The following is a 24,395-nucleotide window of genomic DNA, read 5'->3' on the forward strand; positions in this document are numbered from 1 at the left end:
TAGGGTTTTTTATTGTTGTCAAGAGACAACATGGCCGTAGCAACTCAATTAAAGTAAACATTTAATTGAGGTGGCTTGCCTACAGTTTCAGCTGTTCATTCCATTATCATCATGATGGTGTACAGGAAGACATGGTGCTGGAGCGAAGTCAACTTAAACACTAAGTAAAGCTTGAGAAAAGGACCTCAAAGCCCACCCACACAGTTACTTCCAATAGAAGGTGTGATGTAGGAGCCCACAAAGGCTTCCTGGTGAGATCTGAGCTTGTTTTGCACAGCAGGGCTGCATTTAGGTGATAGCTTGACCATGTGCATAGTCACCAGGTGTTTGGGGTGGTCTGCACTTGGCTGTGCTGGGGGGGGGGTCTTTTGTTCCACCCCTTGGCATTCCTTTAAAAGCCCTTTAGCAGAGACAGAAGGGGCTGGTGGGTTTTGACCCAGGCTCTCCCAAGGCTATCCTAAATTTCTAACTGTCTCTCTCTATATTTCTATCTAAATATTTCTCACTTCTCTCTGCTCAAGAGTACCCTGGGGGGAAAAGTGGGGGCAGGCTCCCCACGGTATGGCCCAGATTAAAGGTGTGCCCTCCAGCCTCAAGTTCTGGATTAAAGATGTGTGTCATTCAGCTTCCTCCAACAAGACTATACTTCCTTCGACCAGGCCATACTTCCTAATAGTGCCACTCCCTATGAGCTTATGGGGGCCAAATACAGTCAAACTACCACATTCCACTCGCTGGCCCCCATAAACCTTTAACAATATCATAATACAAAATGTACTTAGATAAATTTCAAAAGTCCCCATAATCTAGCGCATGCTTAAAGCCCAAAATTCAAAGTTTCTTCTTAGATTCGGACAATCTCATAACTATAATCCCCCGTAAAGCCAAATCAAAAAGCAGATCACATACTTCTGACATATAATGACATAGGTTATAAGTTACCATTCCAGAATGTAGGGAGGGAGCACAGTAAAGAAATATTGCACCAAAGCAAGACCAAAAACAGCTGAGAAAACTCCAAACTCTGCATCTCCACATCTGATGTCAAAACACTCAAGTCTCCAACTCTGTTCATCTTTGTTGACTGAAACTCACTCTTTTCTCTTGGGCTGGTTCCACTCCCTGTTGGCAGCTCTCCTACACATGTATCCCACAACTCTGGCATCTCTAACATCTTAGATAATTACAAAATTCCAATCATCCAATATCTGTGATCCACTCAAGATCTTCTGGACTCCTTCAAAGGGCTTTGGTCACTTCTCTGTCTCTGCCCTCTGGAGGATTTGCAGCTCATCTTCTATTCTCAGGCTGGCTCCACTCTATTGCTACTGCTGTTCTTGGTCATCATCTCATGGTGCTGGTGTCTCCAAAACACTGGGGTCTCTGCAACAACTGGGCTGCGCTTTCACCAATAGCCTCTCATAGGCTCTCCTCATGGTGCTAAGCCTTAACTTCTTTGCATGACCCCTTCAGTCCTCAGCCTTCAACTGACTGTACTGAGGCTGTACCTTCATCAATGACCTCTCCTGGCCTCTCACAGTTCCAAGTCTCAGTTGCTCTCCATAAGCCCTTCATGCCTTCAAAATCAGTACCACCTGGGTGATGCTTACACATTACCAATTCCAGCTGCCAGGACAAGGTACAACCTTGGCCACCTCTGGAACACAGTTTCTCTATGCTCTCAGGAAATACTTCCCAGAAAATTTCACCTCAGTGATGCTGGTCTCTTCTTAATCACTTCTAATTTCTTAGCTCCAACTGACCAGCATCAAGTATTCCAGCAAAGCAAAACTTTGCTTTGGTTGTTCTGGTATCTTGTTAATCACAGTTAATTCTTCAGCTCCAGCTAACCAGAACCACAGAATCTTAACTCTTTTCTTCTATCCTTAACTCTAAAGCCAGAACCACATGACCAAAGCTGCCAAGTTCTGCTGCTTGCTGGGGCTGGAACATGGCCCCCTTGTTTAATTACATCTTTACCAGTTTTCTGTGTTTCACTCCATAAGTTTGGATGTCCTGCAACTTTCTCTGTAGACCATGCTGGCTTTGAACTCAGAGAGATCTGCCTGCCTCTGTCTCCAGAGTACTAGGATTAAAGGTGTGCGCCACCATCACCTAACACCACCACCCCCTTTATTCCATTTCTTAATACGTTTATCTCCTTGAACAGAGCCTTTGGCTCCATTCCACTTTCTGGCTCCCCTTTTTTCCTTAAGTGTTTTTCCTTGCTTAGCTTGCTCCTTTCGTTATATATCTTTATTAGACTAACCACTAATATTCACAGGACAGAGTCTATACGAGGCTGTACTGAGATTTCTTCTGCCAACAGAATTAATCCAAAACTCTTTACTTTAGCATCAGGCAGACTCTTCAGACAAAGGTAAAAGGCAGCCACTTCCTTCACCAAAATATCACAAGAATTATTGGAGGTAATATACTAAAGTTCTTCTCTGAAACCTCTTGAGCCAGCTCACATTTGAAATCATTATCAGCACCATTGTCTTCCATGTTCTTTATAGTATGCCCCATTCAGCAGTGCTTAAAGCATTCCACTGCTTTCATAACCCAAAGCACCAAAGTCCATATTACTCCAAACAAAAACGTGATCAGGACTATCACAGCAATACCCCATTCCTGGTACAATTTTCTGTCTTAGTTTGCAATAGCTATGAGGAGACACCATAACCACAACAACCTTTATAAAGAAAACATTAAATTGAGGTGACTTGCTTACAGTTTCAGAGGTTCAGTCAGTTATCATCATGGCAGGGAGCATGGCAGCATGCAGGCAGAGGTGGTACTAGAGTTGAGAGTGCTACATCTTGCAGGCAAAAGGAAATCATCTGGCTATCACACTGAGGGAAACGTGAGAAAACGACATGAAAGCCTACCCCCAAAGTGACATACTTCGAACAGAAGATGTGGCTCAGATTAAAGGTGTGCCCTCCGGCCTTGAGGTCTGGATTAAAGGCATGTGTCATCCAGCCTCCTCTAACAAGACCATGTTTCCTTCAACAAGGCCATACCTCCTAAGAGTGCCACTCCCTGAGAGCTTATGAGGGCCAAACCCATTCAAACCACCACTTGGGATGCTGGGGATCAAACTCAAGCCCTCGTGTTTTGATGGCAAGTGCTTTACCAACTGAGCCATATCCCTGCCCCCTACAGCAGTAGTGCCCAACCTTCCTAATGATGCAACCCTTTAATACAGTTCCTCATGTTGTGGTGACCCCCATCCAAAAAATTATTTGGAGACCAAGCTTTCAAATATATGAGCCTCTGGGGGCCATTTTCATTCAAACTACCACAGAGAAGGATGGAGAAATAGATGAAGGTATCACTTCAGTTCAAGTTCATTAAGAATATATTATGTCTCTACCAAGGGCAGAAGAGGAGGCAGAAAGATTGTAAGCGCCAGAAGATGGGGAAATCTGCTGTGAGATTGTGTCTCCTAGAAAAGATGACAAAGTTGCACCTATGAAACCTCTACAACATGGTTGTCTAAACAAGACCCAAACAAGGATAATACCATAGACATGGTAATGTAGAAGCAGTGAAATCTCACAGGGCCCCATAGACAAAGAACTATAGGCAACTATAAAATGTTGGGAGTGAGAGAAATAGTCTTTCCCACAGATGAATTTCTAATTTATTATCCAATACCATATATAATTAACCCTGAAGTCATATAGACACAAGCAACACTAAATGGCCTTAGCAGTTTATATGTATAAGTTATGCATATATATGTATGTATGTATATATATATATATATATTATGTGTGTGTAACAATAACAATTAAAGTAAAAGAGGCCATGAGTTTGAGAGGGATCTAGGTAGGGTATGAAAAGGGTTGGAGGATGTAAACAGGAATTTCTCTGGTCCTGCCTTGCCCAGCAGTCTCTTGCCCAGACGAATCTCTCCCACCCACAGTCCCGCAACCACTTATAAAATAATTACATAGAGGTTTATATTAACTACAAACTGTATGGCCTAAGGCTTCAGCTTCTTGCTTGTTAGCTTTTATAACTTAACTCAACCCATTTCTATTAATCTATGTATCGTCACATGTTCTGTGGCTTATCTATGTGCCATTACGTGCTGTTCCTTGGGCAGTGGGCTGATGTCTCTCTGCACTCCATCCTTCTCTCTGTATCTCTGCTTGGATTTCCCACCTGGATGTAAGCTTTCTTGCCATAGGCCAAAACAGCTTTATTTGTTATCCAATGGTAGTGACACATATTCACAGCATACAAAAAGACATTCCACAGTAACCTGACAGCTACATTTGGTGCCCACCATTAGACATTGATCCACATAGACCTGAAAAACCTTTTTAAAAAATTATACACACAGAAATGGAGCCAACAGCAGCTTTCTAGTTTATGTCTCTCATGTGGGCTGGGCTGTAAGACAGAGACACGGAGGCATTCAAGCTTGAGCAAAGCATGGCGGATTCCCCTGCAGTACACTTTGTGGTGGACCAAAAAAAGAAAAATGTTTCTGGGCTACTTGCTCCTTGATGGAGGCATAGACCCGCTGCTTCCCAGAATTTGTGGTAAGCATGGCTCCCAGAGCTGGAAGTAAATATATCTCCTCCATGTTGGAAAGCTGAATGGGGCAGAGTCAACAGCTGAAGTCCTAGCCATGAAGCTTAGCAGTTTAAAATCTCTCATGGTCAAAAAAGGATTATAGATACACAATAAGACCAATTCAGATGAAATAAAACTAAATGGTTTATGTTATATGTAAAAAGGTACATAGGCTTGAGAGAGAAAAGAAAAAGGATATAGATAGTCATAAAAATAAACTCTTAAAAAATAAAATAATATATAAAAATATAATAAGCCACATAAAGTTGAAAATTACACAGAGAATCTGGATTATGTTGTCTTTGGGATTTTTAACTGGAGAGAGACATTTGATTATAAAGGCTGCTAAATTAAACATATATATATATACATATATATATTTAAAAGTATCTTGACTTCAAAATTTGGATCTAAGGATACATTGCTTTGGAAAGGAGGCTCTGCTTTTATTTCCATAGGAAGCAAGGGGTTATGGATTCATTCCAGGTTAAGATGGATCAGATTTGATCAAGCAAGACCTCCTGAACCTTGACAGATGATATTTATCAACAAAGGTTATAGCCGGTCTTCCCAGGACTTGACCATTATCTAGAATTTTCTCAGGATTCCCATAAGATTAACAGCACCCCCAATCAACAAAAAATAGCCTAGAGAACTACACCCACATCCCCTCAAAAAAAATGGATTATGGATGCTTGTCTTTATTAGACGTTTGGTTATAAATTGGTATTCGTCATAGTCAATATCTTTCTAAAAGAAGAAAGAAGGATAGGATATAAAAATGATGAGAAAAAGGTAGATTATTGAATCTACTTTAATCAAAAAAGCAACTGTTAATCTCAAAATACTTTACATTGGTATGGATTTTGGTTTATTAATACAAATTTAAGGTCAATTTTGTTATAATGTATATATATATATATATATTTCTACTCTTAAGATATTATGTTTAGGCAACTCATTTAAAATTGTAATGTATCATTAAAAAATACAGATTAATAGTCATCTATAATAATCAAACTTATAGTCTTGTTAAGATTTTTAGGTATATAAAGATATATTTCAATTAGATAGATAATCTCCAAACACTTCAAGTCCTACAAAATATGGCACTTAAAATGTTTCAAAAATTTAGATTTTTCTGAACAATGAGCCATGTCTGCTCCTGGCAGCACCAATTACTTCCAAAAGGATGATGAGCATCAAAGAAACTCATTATGGAGTTTGCTTTCTTTGTGGCAAAAGTTAGCCACTAGGCAAAAAGAAAAACATTGTCCTTGCCTCAACTGTTTGACAGGATGCTGTATAAACTGAGTATACAGGACCCATTAAAAGGTGACCATTGAACTTTATAAGGTGAGATGGTCCTTTAGGCTTTTGCTTCACAGAAAAAAGTGCCAGACCATTCTATAGGACATGGGGAGAAGCAACTGATGAACTTTGCCAAAATGGGTGGAATAGCCCTTAAAATTTCCCGCTTCACTGAAAGTTATGCCAGAGACACTAGGCCTGTAGGCTAAAGATAGCTGCCCCAACATTACAGAGGAACTTTGGATGACTGTCCAGGCAGCCAAATGTCTCTGTTATTTTTAGAATTATGGAAATTGCTTATAATACACTTCTTGCTTACTTAGGTAATATTATATTATTCTGGGGTCTTTGATGGAGTTAAAGACTAGATAATTATAATTTTAAATTATAATTATAAATTTCCTTAGTCATGATAAAAGATAAATTAGTTATAAAATTTTAGACTCACAAAATAAGATAGATGATAGAATATTTTCTTTAATTTTGCCAAATACAGACTAGATATTACAGCTGTAATTCTTGCTTGATAACTGTTTTGTTATATATAATTTTACTATGTTAAAATTAAAACCTTCCTTTTTGGTAGAAAGAAAAAGGAAAGTGCTGTGGGATGTCTTTCTGTATGCTGTGAATATGTGTGCCTCTCATTGGATAATAAATAAAGCTGTTTTGGCCTATGGCAAGAAAACTTACAGCCAGGTGGGAAATCCAAGCAGAGATACAGAGATAAGAAGAGCAGAGTGGAGAGAGACAGTTTATAATTAATAGATGCTTCTATGTAATTAAAATTTATAAAGAGCCACAGGAACACAGGTGGGAGAGATTCATCCAGACCATGGGGCTTGGTGGGACACAGAGAAATTTCCCTCTACAGAAGAGAGGAAAGGAAATGGGGAAAGAATGTTGTAATTACATTTTAATTAAAAATAAAATGTAAAAGGAATCATGCAAAATGTGTTTAAAGTCCAGTGGAGGAAGCACAAGTTTGATCATTCTAATACAAAATGGTGTATATGAAGACAAGGATATATACATAGTACTCTAGGAATGGGGCACTTGACACAGCCTAGGGGCTTAGGGAAGACTGAAAAAGACGAGGCATAGATGGACAACATCTTAGATACTTTTCTACTGCTGTGACAAAGCACAGCAACCAAGACAACTTACAAAGACATGGTTTCTTGAGGCTTACAGTTCCAGAGAGCGAGTCCATGGCCATCATGGTGGGAAGCCTGGTGACAGGCAGGGGCGGCACTGGAGCAGCAGCTGGGAGCTTACACACTGAAATAACAACCACGTAGTAGAGAGGGAGAGCGCTGAGAATGGTGTGGGCTTTGAAACCTCAAATCTTGTCACCAGTGACACATCTCATCCAACAAGGTCACTCCTCCTAATTTCTCCCAAACAGTTCCAGTAACTGGAGACCAAGGATTCAAATATATGAGCCTCCGAGAGTCATTCTCATTCAAACCACCACAGAGAAGGATGGAGAAGGAGATGGGGAAGGAAGGGAAGGACGCTATGGGCACAGGATACAAAACAGCGAGAGAGACAATGTTAAAATGGAAGGGAGTTGGTGTTCAGAAAAAATGCCATGAGATCAAGAGGAGAGTAGATATTGGGAAGATCTTACGGTTTGAATGTGGAATGTCCCTCTTAACCTTTTATTTTTGATATGTGATTCCTAACAACATATTCCTTTAGGAAACTGTGAGGCCTAGCAAGAAGTACGTTGTAGTAGGCTTTCTTTTGGGCCACCAAGCAGCTCCCAAATCAGGACACAAAGACTTCTTATTAGTTATGAATGCTCAGCCTTATCTTAGCTCTTATTTTAACCTGTTTCTATTTATCTACAGTTTTGCCTTGGGACCTTTTATCTTTCTTCCCGTATATCTTACTTTCCTGTTGTCTCCATGTCTGGCTGGCTGCTGCCTGGATTCTAGCCGTGGGTGTGCCCCTCTCTTTCTCCCTCATTCTCTTCTCTCATTCTTTCCAAACCTAGATTTTCCCTCCTATTTCTTATTTCTCTCCGGCAGTTCTGCCTATCCCTCTCCTTGCCTACCTATTGGCCGTTCAGCTCTTTACTAGACCAATCAGGTGCCCTAGGCAGGCAAGGTGAAACAAGTGCAACACATCTTTACATAATCAAATACAATATAAACAAATGTAACGTATCTTTATACAGTTAAAGAAATATTCTATAGCATAAGCAAATGTAATATATCTTTGCCTAAAGTAATATTCCACAATGGTAGGTTACTGGGAGCATGTCCTCAGGTGTTGTATCTTGCTCTGGTCCCCTTCTCTACCCCTTCTCTGATTCCTGTTTGCCATGAGGCAAACAGCTCTCCTCTGCCCCATGCTTCTGCCATTATGATGTTCTGCTTGAGAATACAGGACCAAGCAACCATGTGCTAAATAAGCAAAATAAATCCATTCTCCTTTAGGTTGTTCCTGTTGAGTGTTTTGCAATAAAAATTAGCTAATGCAGAAAGGAAGAGCATGTAGGAAAGCCAGGTCAATGAGCCCACACTGCTCTGACTGTGACGGGGAGTCATTAAAGACGTTTCAGCAAGGAAGGCTTCAATAGTCCATAAGGGGTCTACTCAAGAGTGGGGGTGCTTCAGCATGTGAACCTGAGGTTCAAGGGCAAGGTCCAAGCAGTACCTAGGAGCAATCAGCACTCAGGTAGACGGTTACATCACAAAGGCGTGCTTTAAGGCCACTGTACCTACGGGACATTCCCTCACAGTAACACTGGAAACATAATCGCTGTTTGCAAATCTAGAGCTACTCTCCATCTCACTTGGCAAGTGCATCAACATCCTTACTCATTGGCTTTCCTGGAACTGTTTTTGAAATGGCCCTTCCTTCCCAGAAACCAGAGAGTACACATTCAGCTCTGACTTTGCGCTGACAGAAAATGCAGCGAAGATTGAGATTTCACAATTTTCTGATTTACAGGTTACTCATTAAGTTGTCTAAGCCAATGGCCCAGAAAATACATAAGGCAGAGACCAAGGATCACCATTGGTACATAATAGACTTTCATAAACAGCTGTTGCTTTATAATCTGGAAAGCCATCTCAGAACTAGAGTTCATCCCAGAAAAACATTATAATCAGGCTGCTAACATTAAATATATCTAGAGTCCCGGCTTTGTGCTCTACAAACCGCCAAGTCACACCAGCAGGACAATTTGCACATTCCCAGGGGACTGGCCAGATGCTGTGTGCCCTGCAGTTCATGACAGTGACAGGGCTGAGAAGGGGAGGACTAAAATCAAAGGCTTGGAAGATTTTGTTTTAAGCAACCTGTCTTGTGTGAAAAACCTGAGAAAATATCAAGGCCCCTGGACGCTGTCCTGGAATGGCTTTCTCCACTGATGGATGCAAATTGTCCAAAAGGTTTGTCCTCCTCGTTTTAAACAGAATTCTCAAGTGACTTCCCCAGTCATTTGCTGTCATTACATACTTCTAAGGAAGAAATCTGTAAGAAATCCCAGTGAAACTCACTCACTTTTATTTCTTTTTTTTAATATTTATTTATTTTATTATGTTTACAGTGTTCTGCTTGCATATATTCCTTCAAGCCAGAAGAGGGCGCTAGATCTCATTACAGATGGTTGTGAGCCACCATGTGTTTGCTGGGAATTGAACTCATGAACTCAGGACCTCTGGAAGAACAGTCAGTGCTCTTAACCTCTGAGCCATCTCTCCAGCCCCTCACTTTTCTTTCTTAAATTTTATTTGATTTTTAAATCATGTGTACATGTAAGTGCAGGTGCCCTCAGAGGCCAGAAGAGGGCATTGAATGCCCTGGAATTGGAGTTACAAGTGTCTGTGAACTGCCTCATGTGGGTCCTGGGAACCACATTGGGTCCTCTGTGAGAGCAGCAAGTGCTCTTAACCACTGAGCCATTGCTCCAGGTCCTTCCCTATTTTATAAGCCCCTATTGCTTGCTTTCTATGTATCTTTTTAGACTCATATAGAAACAGGAATAGAGTTTGCCCAATTTTCATGTTTGGATTATGTCTTAGTTATGGTTCTGTTGCTATGAAGAGACACCATGACCGTAGCAACTCTCAAGAAAGAAAGCACTTAATTGGGGCTGGCTTACAGCTTCAGACATTTAGTCCATTATTAACATGGCAGAGAGCATAGCAGCTTGCAGGCAGACATGGTGCTGCAGAAGTAACTGAGAGTTCTACATCCAGATTCAAAGGCAGCAGGAAGAACCAGCCACACTTCCTCCAACAAGGCCACACCTCCTAATCCTTTTCAAGTAGTGCCACTCCTTGATGACTAAGTATTCAATATCTATGAGCCTGTGGGAGCCATTCTTAGTTAAACCACCCTCAAAGCAAAAGCTAACAGGAGGGGTGAATGGAAGGTTAATTGCCTAGCTAGGTACAGTGGCTCCTGTCTATATTCCAGCATTTGGGAAGGATCACAGCAAGTTAAAAGCCAGCCTGAGCTACATACTAAATCTCAGGCTAGCCTGAGCTACAGAGGGAGACTCTCAAAAAAAAAAAAGAATAAAGCAAGCCTAAATCACAGGTGTTGGTGAACCACTGAATGGAGTATACGGTTACTTATCTTTAGATTGATTGTGGTTAGGCACTGGTATTTCTGAAGCCCAGCTAGCCATTCTGTCACTTGCATCTAAACTCATCCAAATGGATGCACCTAATTTTGGCAGGCCCTAAAACAATTAACAGAAAAGGGGAAATGCTGTGGGATAATGCCCTTGTACACTAGTTTAGTAAAATGCTGATTGTCCAGTAGCCAGGCAGGAAATATAGGTGGAGTGAACAGACAAGGAGAATTCTGGGAAGAGGAAAACTGAGTCAGGATGTGGGCTGAGTCAGCCCACATCCAGGGAGCAGCATGTAATGGCACACAGGTAAAGCCGTGGAACACGTGGTGATATATAGAGTAACAGAAATGGGCTGAGTTTAAGTGTAAGAGCTAGTCAGTAGTTAGCCTGAGCTAATGGCCAAGCAGTTTTAATTAATATAAGCTTCTGAGTGATTATTTTATAAGTGGCTATGGAATCCATGGGGCTGGGCAGGACCAGAGAAAACTTCAGCTACAAATGGCCCATCAGCTTGAATTTTCACCTAAAACCTGAGAATACTTAATAAGTGATTCTAAATAGAGCCAAAAACAGGTTCCTGTTTCATGTCTCATGCAGGCAGCAAGACACCACAGCATACAGGCTTGAGCACAACATGGCGGATTTCTGCTGAGTTACACAGAGGTTTCTGCAAGCCATGCAACATGGTACGTGGTGAATATAGCTTTTACTAATACAAGGCGGGGGGGGGGGCTGGGCTACATGTTGCTTTAATGGAGGCATAGACCCCCTGCTTCTGAGAGTTGGTGGTACACATGGCTCTCAGAGCCAGAGCTGGTGGTAAACATCCAACCGCTATGTTGGAACACTGAGGCAGGCAGAGCCGGCATCCAAAGTTGTCATTTCAGTCCTAGTAATGCTGCAGTTTAAAGCAATAGATTCACAGTAAGGCAGATTCAGATAGAACAAGACTTTAAATGTTTTATAGTGTGTATAAAAATGGATGTAGGCTTAAAAGAAAGAGGAAAGGGAATATAGACAGTTACATTAAAGAAAGAGTTTTAAAAAATAAAATCTTTAAAGAGACAGTAAAGGTAATATAAAAAATAAGCCATGTAAAGATGGATATTACACAGAAAATCTGGATTATATTGTCTTTGGGATTTTTTAACTGCAGAGAGACATTTGATTATAAAAGCTGCTGAGTTAAATCAATATGTATATTTTAAAGATATCTTGATTTCAAAATCTATGTCTAAGGATATGTTGCTTTGGAAAAGAGGGTCTGCTTTTGTTTCCACAGAAGATGAAATCCTGTGGATTGCTTCCAGGCCAATGTGGTTTGACCAGCCAAGAACCCCTGAAAGATCTCCGATGACACCATGGCCCAGATGATCCAACATCCAGGATGATTTCAAGGCAACTGGCTCAGACAATGCAACAGACTATTCCAGTCAGGACTTGACTATAATTCTTAATTTTCTCAGTATCCCCATAAGAATATAGTACCCTAGCCGGGCAGTGGTGGCGCACGCCTTTAATCCCAGCACTCGGGAGGCAGAGCCAGGAGGATCTCTGTGAGTTCGAGGCCAGTCTGGGCTACCAAGTGAGCTCCAGAAAAGGCGCAAAGCTACACAGAGAAACCCTGTCTCGAAAAACCAAAAAAAAAAAAAAAAAAAAAAAAAAGAAGAATATAGTATCCTTTATCAGCAGGAAATAGCCTAGAAAACTATGCCCACATTCCCAAAAAATGGATTATGGATGTTTGTCTTTGTTTAGGTTGTTGGTTACAAATTGTTATTGGTCATAGTCAATCTCTTTCTAAAAGAAGAAAGGAGGACGCCGGGCGTTGGTGGCGCACGCCTTTAATCCCAGCACTCGGGAGGCAGAGCCAGGCGGATCTTTGTGAGTTCGAGGCCAGCCTGGGCTACCAAGTGAGCTCCAGGAGAGGCGCAAAGCTACACAGAGAAACCCTGTCTCGAAAAACCAAAAAAAAAAAAAAAAAAAAAAAAAAAAGAAGAAAGGAGGATAGGATATAGAAATATAGGATATAGATATGATAGGATGAAAGGGTAGATTATTGAATCTACTTTTAAAAGGCAACACTTGTTTGAAATGTTTTACATTGCTATGGATTTTAGTTTATTGATACAAATTTAAAGTTAGTTTTGTTATACTGTATGTACAGTTCTACTTTTGTTTAAGGTATTATGTTTGTGTAGCTCATTTGAAATTGTAATGGATAATTAAGAAGTACAGATTAATAATTAGTCTTCTATGATAATCAAACTTATAGCCATGATAGTTAAGTTTTCTAGGTAGGTATACATAGTTATATTTCAATTATGTAGGTAATCTTCAAACACTTCAAAGACCTATAGAACATGGCATTTAAAATGTTTTTAAAACTTAGACTTTCTGGACATTGAGATGCGTCTGTTCCTGGCAGCACCAATTTACTTCAAAGAGAAAAATGGGCACCAAAGACACTACATATGGAGTTTATCTTCTTCTTGGCAAAAAATAGCCATTTGGACAGGAAACTGCTCTTGCCTGGACTGCTTGACAAAATGTTGTATCGACTGGACATGTAAGACCATAAGAAGATGACAACTGAATTTTGCAAGGTGAGATGGTCCTTCAGGCTCCTGCTTTACAGAAGCAACTGCCAGACATTCTATAAGACACAGAGAGAAGCAATAGAGAGACTATAGACCTATGGGCTGAAGATGGATGTCCCAACATTGTAGAAGAACTTTGGGTGATTGTCCAGGTATCCAGCTGTCTCTGTCATTCTAGATTTTTGGAAGTTGCTTACAATGCTCTTCCTGTTTACTTAGGTAATATTGTATCCTTCTGAGGTCTTTGATGTTTGTTGAAGACTAGGTAGTTATAATTTTCCTTAGTTATGATAAAAGATAAGTTACATATGAAATCTTAAAGTCACAAATATAGTATATATAGAATATTTTCTTTAATTTTACAAAATACAAATAGACTAGATATTGTAACTGTAATTCTTGCTTGATAATTGTTTTGTTATATGTAATTTTAATAGGTTAAAGTTAAAACCTTCCTTTTGCTTAGACAGAAAAGGGGAAGTGATGAAGGAATGTCTTTCTGTATGCTACAAATATGTGTTTCTCTGATTAGTTGATAAATAAAGCCATTTGGCTTAAGGCAAGGCAGCTAAGAGGCAGGCAGGAAATTCAAAGGGAAAGACAGGAAGAAGGAGGGGGGGGGATATCAGCCCGCTGTCAACTGAGTTTAAGTGTAAGAGCTAGTCAGTGGAAAGCCTGAGCTAATGACCAAACTGTTTGAATTAATATAAACCTCTGTGTATTTACTTGGGGGACGCAAGTAGAAGGGATTTGTCCTGACACAGGAAAACTTCCAGCTACAATATGAGCCTTATTTTTGCCCATTTCTATTTGGATGGTCACTGTTCTGTTTTATTTTCAGATTTTCTTATATCTGAATGCAGAGGAATCATTTGAGTATGCAGGGTGTGCATAGTGTCCTCTGTGGGTGTCCTCACCACAGTGACAACCAAAGCATCAACTTTGATCTGTTAGTGCAATTCAGTCCCTTTGGCTTGGCTAAATGCTGACAGTTACTCACTGCTTCTTAGAAACACTTCCTTGCTAATGCTGTTCCTTGATATGCTGTATTTGTTTATTAGATAGGAATGCTAATCAGGGTTCTCTAGAAAAATAGAACTGATAGAATAAATATATTTTACAACGGTGATTTATTTATTAGGGGGGCTCACCAAGTATGGACTGTGCAATACAGAAGTGGCTGTCTATTCATTCATGGTGCTCCATGCCTCAGCAGTCCTAGTCTGGCACCAAAAGCCTAGATAGCTGCCACGGACTGGCCCACCGGGAGTACCACGACCGTAGGAGAATCAGGGCTTGGGTAGTCAGGAAGGCAAGGATTCGGCGACTGACAGACAGACAACACACTCAAAAGTGGTTTGAATCTGCTGCAATTTTACTTCTGCAAATCAGTAGTTTATATACAGAAAATAAAACTATCAAGTCATACAGGGAACAACAAGAGCTTGGCAATAATTCAATTACATCATCTTTAAAAACAGTAAACATATAATTATTAATCGGCGCTAGACATATCCCTTTACTCACAAGAACTTTATGACCCAAAGAGCAGTCTGTGTTTTTTAAACTTAGTACAGTTCCTAGACTTGTGTAGGCTTCTTGCAGCTGTGTCCTTCATCTTTATCTCAGCCGCTCGCTAGTTTATTATTCATTTTTACTTTTCTGGTTCTCATGACCCATTTAGCCAGTTTGGATGCTGCAGATCCTCCCTAAGTATTTCTTCAGTTCTTTACCATATATCTCTTCTAATATAAAACCTTTTTACCTGCTGGAATATGGACTCTTGTACTTTTACACCTGTAAGGGGAAGGGGTTCTGCTGTAGTCCTTAAGTTTTCCATGCTGAACTTCCTCAACAGAGCGGCCCACCATCTGCTTCCTATGAGATTATGTTTTCTGCCATAAATCACTTTAGCTGGGATTCCTAAAGGATTCCTAGTGAGTGAATGTTCATTCCCTTGAAGTGCCTGAACTATATTATACTTTCTATTATCTAGTGGCTTGAGGCTTGAGGTCTTTAAGGAATAATTCATTCTGCTATATCTAAATAAGGTCCATGTCCAGCTTCCCCTTTCCTCCATAGTTCACAACCCAAGCATTCATTAATTTTGGCTGTGTGTGGTGGTATTGAGGTGAGATAGCTGTGGCTTGTTCTGTCTCTCTGATCTACCAGCATGGACCCCAATAACTCGCCTCAGGTTTGATTTTATTAATAAGAACTTTTAAGATTCCTGCAACATCTGGCGCCCAACGTTCGTGTTACGATTTCATGAAAAAGCTGTTTGCCTGTGGCCTTGTGAGCCCCAGCTCAGGCCCAAGCTACACTCAGGTGGTTGTGGTAGCGCACGCCGGTAGGATTTGCTGAAGGAGGCAGAGGCAGTAGGATCCCGAGTTTGAGGCCGGCCTAGGAGGCTTGGGAGAAGCTTTGGCCCGGACTGAACCACAAACAGTGGTGGGACCATGGAAGCAGTGGCTACTGCTCCACGTTGCCAGCTCCTTCTCATCCTGTTGGTGACTGCGGTGATGCTGCTACCTGGGACGAAGGGTTTACTGCTGCTGGTTCAGAGAAGAATTGCCAGGACCATCATGTTACAAGAAAGCATCGGCAAAGGTCAGTTTGGAAAAGTTTGGCAAGACAAATGGTGGGGAAAAATTGTTGTGAAGATTTTCTGTTCTAGGGAAGAATGTTCATGGTTCCGAGAGACAGACATTTATCAGACTATGATTGCTCCAAACCACAGAGGAGGCAAAAAAAAAGTTGTTTTTTTTTTTTTATGACCATGCCTAACAGTGACTTTGAAATCTTCAAAAAGATGACAGGATCCTACAAAGATGATTCCACATGGACTATGATAAAGCCATTAAGCCAATTAACACCATGGAAAAATTGACTTTGGACTATAAACTGGTCAGGACAATTTCGAGAGGACTAGCTGAGATGATACAGCCTGACAGACTACTCGAACAAGGACTTGAAACAAGCCCTGAACTTTCCTTTTATGCAGAGAATGGACAAATGATACAGGACTTGACGATTAACCCAAAAATTTTCTTTTCAAGATTCCCTAAAGATATCTTCACCCCTAGAAAGCAAAAAGAAAAAGAGAATATAGATATGAGATAGATCATCGAATCTACTCTGAGAAAAAAGATAAAGAAATAATAGGATAAATAGGTGGATCATTGAATCTACACTGAAGAAAAAGGGGAAGATATAAAAATGACAAAAGGTAGACTACTAAATGTATTATGAAAAGAAAAAAGAGAGAATATGGATATGATAAGATAAAAAGGGAGATTATGGAATCTACTTTTAAAAAGGAACTACTTGTTTTAAATAAGATAAGTAATGAAAATTTTTTGGTCTGAGTTTATCAGATGTTACTGGACTGGACATTGTTAATATATATAATGGAGTTTTTTGTCTGGATCTGTCAAATGTTAATGGACTAGACATTGTTAATGTAATCTTGACTATATATTGCATATACTTATTGAAGATAGTCTTGTATTAGTTATAAGCTTTTTTAATTTTAGACAAAAAGAGAGGAAATGTGGTGGTATTGTGTTTCCCAAAATATTGTGTATTCTAATAAATTTATCTGGGGTCAGAGAACAGACAGCCACTAGATACAAAGGCTAGAAAATGGTGGCACTCACACCTTTAATCCTAGCATTCCAGAGACAGAAATCCCTCTGGATCTCTGTGAGTTCAAGGCCACATTGGAAATAGCCAAGCATGGTGACACACGCCTTTAATCCCAGAAAGCCAGCCTTTAATCCCAGGGAGTGGTGGTAGAAAACAGAAAGATATATAAGGCGTGAGGACCAGAAACTAGAAGCTTTTGGTTGGTTAAGCATTTGGCTGGTTAAGCATTCAGGCTTTTGAGCAGCAGTTCACCTGAGAGCCATTGGGATGAAGACACAGAAGCTTCCACTCTGAGGAAACAAGACCAGCTGAGGAACTGGTGAGGCGAGATAGCTGTGGCTTGTTCTGTCTCTCTGATCTACCAGCATGGACCCCAATAACTCGCCTCAGGTTTGATTTTATTAATAAGAACCTTTAAGATTCATGCTACAGCTGTGTTTTATAGATTAATTAGAACATTATCAGAAAAGCAGTTATACAGAACCCATAGCTCAGAGAGCTCATGATCTGTGAAGCATGTCTCCTTCGAGAAGGAGGCATAACACGGGCACTCTGCCAGGGACCTCCAGGGAGCTTAGTCCCGTGGGACACGTATCTCCTGTCTGCTATTATTGACATAATTGTTCATGTCACACGGATGACACTGGAGTTGGTGTGGCAGATAGCCACAGGTTTTGGGCTCATGGTGGAAAACTAAAGAAGCTAGGTTTTGATGGATGCAGCAGTGGCAGTGGCAGCAGCATCGATGTACTTACCAGCAAGAAGTGAAAGCAAGCAATCAGCTCTGCTTTTTCTGTAAAGACCAATGAAAGCCTTCACTGAAAATCTAGGCTGTGACAGAGGTGTTAACCACTCTGGTGGAGGGGCTTCCCCACTCAATTAATCCTTCCTGGAATTTCCTCAAAGATCTTCCCAGAACCTATCTCTTAGTTAATTATATATCCAATCAAGTTGAAAATCAAGAATTGGCTCTCACAAGTTGTTCTCTCACCTCCATACTTGTGCCATGGTCCACTTATGTGTGCCTGGGAGCTTGAACACACACACACACACACACACACACACACACACACACACACACACACACACACCAAATAAACGTAATAGTTTTAAAAGGTCAACTATCACAATGAGGTTCTGCCATGTAGCTCAGGCTTGACTCTACATTCAATCTTCCCTACATCAGCCTTCAGAATACTGAGGTCACAGGCATGGACCACTCTGTTGCCAGATGTTTCTCTAGTCCTGTCTGCCCCAAGGTGCAGATGAATCTCTCCCACCTGCAGCCACTTATAAAATAATTACTCAGAGGCTTAATATTAATTACAAACTATATGGTCTATGGCTTCAGCTTCTTGCTAGCTATTTCTTTCATCTTAAATTAACCCATTTCTATTCATCTATATGTTGCCTCATGGCCATGGCATTACCGGTTTGCTGGCATCTTGTTGCTCCTTGAGCGGTAGGCTGGTGTCTCCCTCAACTCCATCCTTTTTCATCTCCAGTTTGAATGTACTGCCTAACCTTATGCTGCCCTGCCATAGGCCAACACAACTTTATTTATTATCCAATGGGAGCCACACATGTTGATAGCATACAGAAAGACTTCCCACAGCACCACTCACTGTCATAGTTAGGTTTCTATTGCTGCAATAAATACCATAACAAAAAAGCAACTTGGGGAGAGGACAGTCCATCATGCAGGAAGGTCAGTGCAGGAACTGAAACAGAGACCATGGGAGAGCTCTGCTGATTGGTTTGCCCCCCATGGCTTGCTCAATGCTTTCTTATGCTTCTCATGATCACCTGCCCAGGAGATCACGATCACCCACTGAAAGTCCCAGAGTAAGTCTGAACATTAGCCCACCTTCCCAGCTTCTCCTATTGCTTGACCCTTGCCCTATATTCTCAGTCACAGGAAGAACGGTTGGTTAAAAATTAAGACAAAACCTCAGCTGTGTCAAGAGCTATGTTAAGATAACCACAGACTTGAGTAAGCAATCCCCTGTTAAGCTTATACAAACACTATGCTATCACAAGTTGTAAATTCCCAAAATGTAAAGTCGCCCAGGACTTAACCTCAAATTGTAAAAATTCTTATATTACCCCTGACCCCCGCCCCCACTTACAATTTTTGTTTTAAAAAGGACCTACTTCCTCTATTCAGAGTCACAGTGTCAGCTCCTGACCCTGCCTGTGGCCCTTGCTAGTTAGAAGTTCTGGTACCCCATGGTGATGGAATAAAGTTTACTTCTGGTTAATAGACTTCAGTGGTCTGTTCCCCAGTATTTGCACAACCCCAGGACCCAACACTACAGTGGGCTGGGCCTTTCCACATCAATCATCAATCAAAACAAATGCCTCTCATTAGGAAAGCTTGTGTTCCTTAACCTCTCTAAACAGAACCTGGAATCTGAAAGTCTTCTAAAGAAAGAAGGAAAGACATCAAGCTTCATTATTTTGATTTTTTAAAAAAAGATTTATTTGCTTGTTTCCACTTTGTGTGTGTGTGAGAGAGAGATGGTCATATATCTGAGGATGGCTTCAAACTCATGAGCCTAGATGATCTAGAACTTCTGATCCCCTGCTTCTATTTTCCAAGTGTTATTCCTGTATCTAAAATCAGAGTTCCTTGTAATGAGAAGAGTGTTCCCCTCATTATTGTCTTGTTGCTGTTTGTTCGGCTTTTTTGTTGTTAATAAGAACCATTTTAGTGCTTTTTCTTTTTTCTTTCTTCAAAGGTTTTTGTTTTTCTAATAGTTTTATTAAGGTAGAACACAGCATCCACATGTTTAAAGCATGAAATCCAGTGGTATTTTATTTATACCTTTTTCTCCTTCCTTTCTTCTTTCAGTCTTTTTTCCCTTCCTCCTTCCCTTATTCCTTCCTTCCTTCCTTCCTCCTCCCTTTCTCTCTTTCTTCCTTCTCCTCCTCTTGGTGTTTTTAAGACAGGATTTCACTCTGTAGTTCAAGCTGGTTTGGCCTCTCAAACACTGAATTACAGTCATGAGCCACCATACCCAACTCCATTCATGGTTTCTTTGGTAACATTTCTTGGTTTCATTTTTTAAAATATACATAATCCATCTTCTTCTGCATCTGGGTTAAATACCCCAGTTCAGGAGACAGCAAACTGCATGGGTCAGATAAGTCTGACCAACCAACTGTTTACACAAAACAACCCTGGTCACTTGTTTATTTTCATCCATGGCCCTTTCTGCACAGCAGTGCACAGCTGAGTATTTATGAGAGACCACGACCCTACAAGACACGATACTGCTATCTGCCCCGGTACAGAGAAGTTTCCAGCCCCACCTTGTCCACAGTCTAACATAAAGTTATAGTATTGGTTTACTGAAGTGCTTTATCCCAATTGGCAGCATTTAATAATATGTGGAAGGAACCTGTATTAATTCTCCCCTGTCCCTCTGTCACAGACTTTGTGGTCCTGCTTGCTCAAAATACTCAGTCTCACTGGTGTTAACCCAGTCTGCCCAGCTGCTGTCTTGCCTCCATGTCCTAATTCAGTCTTGGCTGTCACCACCCTCTCTATATAAGTCAGGAGGTCTGGGGTAAAAGTAGACCTAATGGAAATACAGCAAATAACTCTACAGAGAGGATCAGCCCCTTACTCTGAAAATTCCCATCCCAATGGCCTCTCTCTAGTTCTCTGTCCTAGGGACCATCCAGAAACTCTAGGGTCACAAGTTTCCACCTTGTCTCTCAGGTCTCATAGAGAGACTAATTTCTTACTAACAGAAGTCATAGGGAATGTGTTGATTAGCTCAGCATGGACCAGGTGTTCCCCAGGCCAATTTGCTGGAGAAAGGGGGGAATCCTGTGTTGGGAACAACCAGTCAGCACTCCCAATACTCACGTGGTTGTCACGTGGCCAGAGCTGGAGAGGACTGCAGGATGGATGGTGCTCCTGGCTAGCTGCCTCCTAAGACTTTCAAAACAGCTGGGCAGGATCTTCTGGATCAAATGTAGCCTGACATGACACCTACCATGCTAATGGCCTGTGCCTGAGGGAGCTGTAGGCAGCAGTACCTTCCTGGTGACCTCTCATTAAGGTCACACTTTGCTGAAAAGCTAAGAGCCTTTTCTAAATGTGAGCTGCAGTAAGACTGACCTGTCTGCTTTGTACATATCTACTTACTCCTGATGATCTATTAAAAGATGTTTTTTTAAAATGTGTTTTATTTTATTTTTAATTATGTGTATGTTTGCATGTCCGGGATGGGTATATACAGATACCCAGAGGCCAGAAGAAGGTGTTAGATTCCTTAGGGTTGGAGTTAGAGGTGGTCGTGAGCTGCTCAATGTGGGTGCAGTATATACTCTTAAACCCTGAACCAGCTGTTTTCCTTGCTTACCCAGCTCTTCTTATTATGGAAACGGCGTGTTTATTCTTTCAGGGCCCCTTCCAAGAGCAATCTGTTTGCATTTCTTTTGTCTAGAATTGGTGGGTCATTTAGTTAAAAATAGAGCTCCTTCAAGGTGAGTGTGGCTCCTTAAAAAATGCGAGTCCTGGTCAGCAGCAATATCCTTATGGATCTGACTTTGCTGTGGGATCAATGACATTGAGGCAAAAGAGGAAACACATCAGGCCCCTTCTGCGACAAGACAACATCTGTTTTCACTGTTGTCTCACAGAGGAGAGACTGCAGTCTGCTGGACTGGGTGTCTCTCCATCCACTCCAGTGGGATCCTTCATAATGGTGGTGGGCTTTGAGAGACAAATCACAACACCACCCCCATTTTTAAAAAAGTCATAAAATTCAGACAGACAAGCAAAATCAAACTGGGGAATCAGATCCCTCGACTGCCAAGTTTCTCCTTCTAACTGGACCACTGATAAGAATTCAAACACGGGCTAGAGAGATGGCTCAGAGGTTAAGAGCACTGACTATTCTTCCAGAGGTCCTAGGTTCAATTCCCAGCAACCACGTGGTGGTTCACAACCATCTGTAATGAGATCTGGTACCCTCTTCTGGCCTGCAGGGATGCAGGCAGAACACTGTATGCATAATAAATAAATAAATGTTTAAAAGAAAGAAAAAAAAAGGAGGAAGACATCCTTTCTCACCAAGGGAAGAATTTTCTTACCAAAAAAAAAAGGAATTCAAACACTAGTTACACTGTAAGAAGGTTGTTTTTCAGAAGCAAGCAGACGTGTCTGTGTAAGACAAATTGCTAAACGGTCTTATTAATAAAAACAAAAACAAAAAATCTGGAGCCAGATATTGGGGTAAAAAACTGAGAGATCAGAGGAACAGGACAAGCCACAGCCAACCTCACCTCACAACTCCTCAGCTTCCAAAGAGACCTACTTCCTGTATACCCATGCCTATATTCCTTTCTGTCCTGCCATCTCACTTCCTCTCGCCCAGCTACACACTTCCTGTCTGTCTTTACAGACCTACAGACCTACAGACCTCCGTGGTTAGTGCTGGGATTAAAGGCGTGTGCCACCATGGCCTGGCTCTGTTGCCAGTGTGGCCTTGAACTCACAAAGATCAGGATGAATCTCTGCCTCTTGAATGCTAAGATTAAAGGCATGTGCTACCATTGCCTGACTTCTATGTTTAATATAGTGACTGGCTTTTTCCTCTGATCTTCAGATAAGCTTTATTAGGATGCACAATATATTGGGGAACACAATATATCACCACATGTCTATTTTGTTTAAATTAAGGGTTTGTAAGTACCAGCCAGGGACTGAGTTGACAGCCATTCCTGTAATAAAATAATGAATCATGGGGATAGTCAAGGAAACAAGAAATACCACATTCTTTTTTGTTAGAACAATTAACCAATAAGCCATCTGGGTCCTTTTGTTAATCACCATGAAATATAACTCACACAACAAAATCTAGTCTTTTATTTAATTATATTAATTTATCCCAGTGGCTTCAAATACTCAAAATACTAATAACAGAGTTCATTTCAGAATAGAGATCTTTAAAAATGTTTGCTCTTCAATCATTACTGCCCTTTACAAGCTGGTCATTTGAAAATTTTAAGATCCATCCCTGCCTCAACATGTTAGAAGAATTTGTTTTTGTTTTTGTTTTGTTTTGTTTTTTTGAGACAGGGTTTCTCTGCATAGTTTTGGAGGCTGACTTGTAATTTACTTTGTAGACCAGGCTGGACTCAAATTCACAAAGATTCGCCTGGCTCTGCCTCTCGAATGCTGGGATTAAAGGTGTGCAGCACCACTGCCCAGCTAGAAGAATTGGTTTTAAATACAGACAGATCTGAAGTAAGAAGATGGTGGCTAAAATCTCTTCCCTACACAGGAATGTGTCTAGCCAGTGCTATTCAGTAATACTTTTTGTGTCTGTGGGATATTTCATAACTGTGTTCTCACGTTGGGTAGCCATTAGCCACAGGTGACTATGGAACTCTTGAAATGTAGCCAGTACAATCAAGGAACAGTTTGAAAATTTCCTGAATTGTAGTGAATTTCCATCAAAATGGCCACACTGGGTTTGTGGTCATCATACTGGATAGCGTTAGTCTAGAGCAATTCTAAGGCACGAGAAACACATGGGCAATGTGGGCATTGACGTGGAAGTTGGAGAAGGAATACATATTATGTCGGATATTTTAGGAACACAAACTTATTCCCCAGTTCTTATTTAAAACAATACCCCAAAGATCAAAGGCATCTTTAATGCAAAGTCTCTAAGCTTACCATAGAGAGAGCTAATTCCATCCAGAGAAAAATGAGCAAGAATTTTTTGTTTTTTCCTTAACTGCATCCTAACTCACTCAGCAACCCTTGTGGCCGTGCCTTGGTTCTGCTCTGCTTGAGGTGGATTTCCCTCAACTGTGAGCACTTAACTGGAAGCCACATTTAGGGGGCCCCTGACAATCTTGGTGGGTTCATAGATGGCCCTGGTAAGCATCAGGAACATTTAATAACCAAATCTATTTTGCTTTGTAAGGATGTTGGCTTTGATGCTGGCATTCCCCTCAAGAGAGGGTTGCCCCTTTTCAAACGTTGTTATATCTCATCAAGCCAGCATAGCTCTCCTAGTAGGGCATTAAGAGAGTTTATCTACCCTGATACCTTTGTTCATGAGAATGTGCAGATGTGTTGATCCTTCCAGAACTAGTGACTGAAGAAGGGCTACATTGAGAGGAAATCTGCTTGTGGAGGAAGAATAAGCCAGAGAAGGCTAGAGCAGGTGAATGGAGGTAGAGAGTTCCAAGACAACTATCCTGAAGATGCAAACGTCTTACCTAGGTCTGTTGACTCATCTGTGGGCCAACCGGAGCTGAAAGTGGGGACAAATCTCTCTTCCTTCTTCTTCCCATCCCCACCCCATTCCTCTCCACTCCCTTCTGCTTCCTGTTGAGCTAGGGTTCAATGAATGAATACAAAACATATTCTAGCAAGCCTAATCAAAATGTTGGGACTGCCAGGCCATTAAATACACTGTGCTCTAACTTTCATGACTGGCCACATACAGCATCAGAGTAAGTGCTGCGTGAGATTGAAGAAATTTATCTATTGCATTTGATGTCTCCGGGAAGTACTGTCAGACAATGCCTAGGCCTCTTTCCCCAGTCAGGGATAAAAGCAAGTGTTAATGCTCAGTAGGCAAAGAAAAGGCCCTGTACTACTTCACGAC

This window comes from Peromyscus leucopus, chromosome 9 (assembly GCF_004664715.2).
Source record: "Peromyscus leucopus breed LL Stock chromosome 9, UCI_PerLeu_2.1, whole genome shotgun sequence".
NCBI classification, from domain to species: Eukaryota; Metazoa; Chordata; class Mammalia; order Rodentia; family Cricetidae; genus Peromyscus; species Peromyscus leucopus.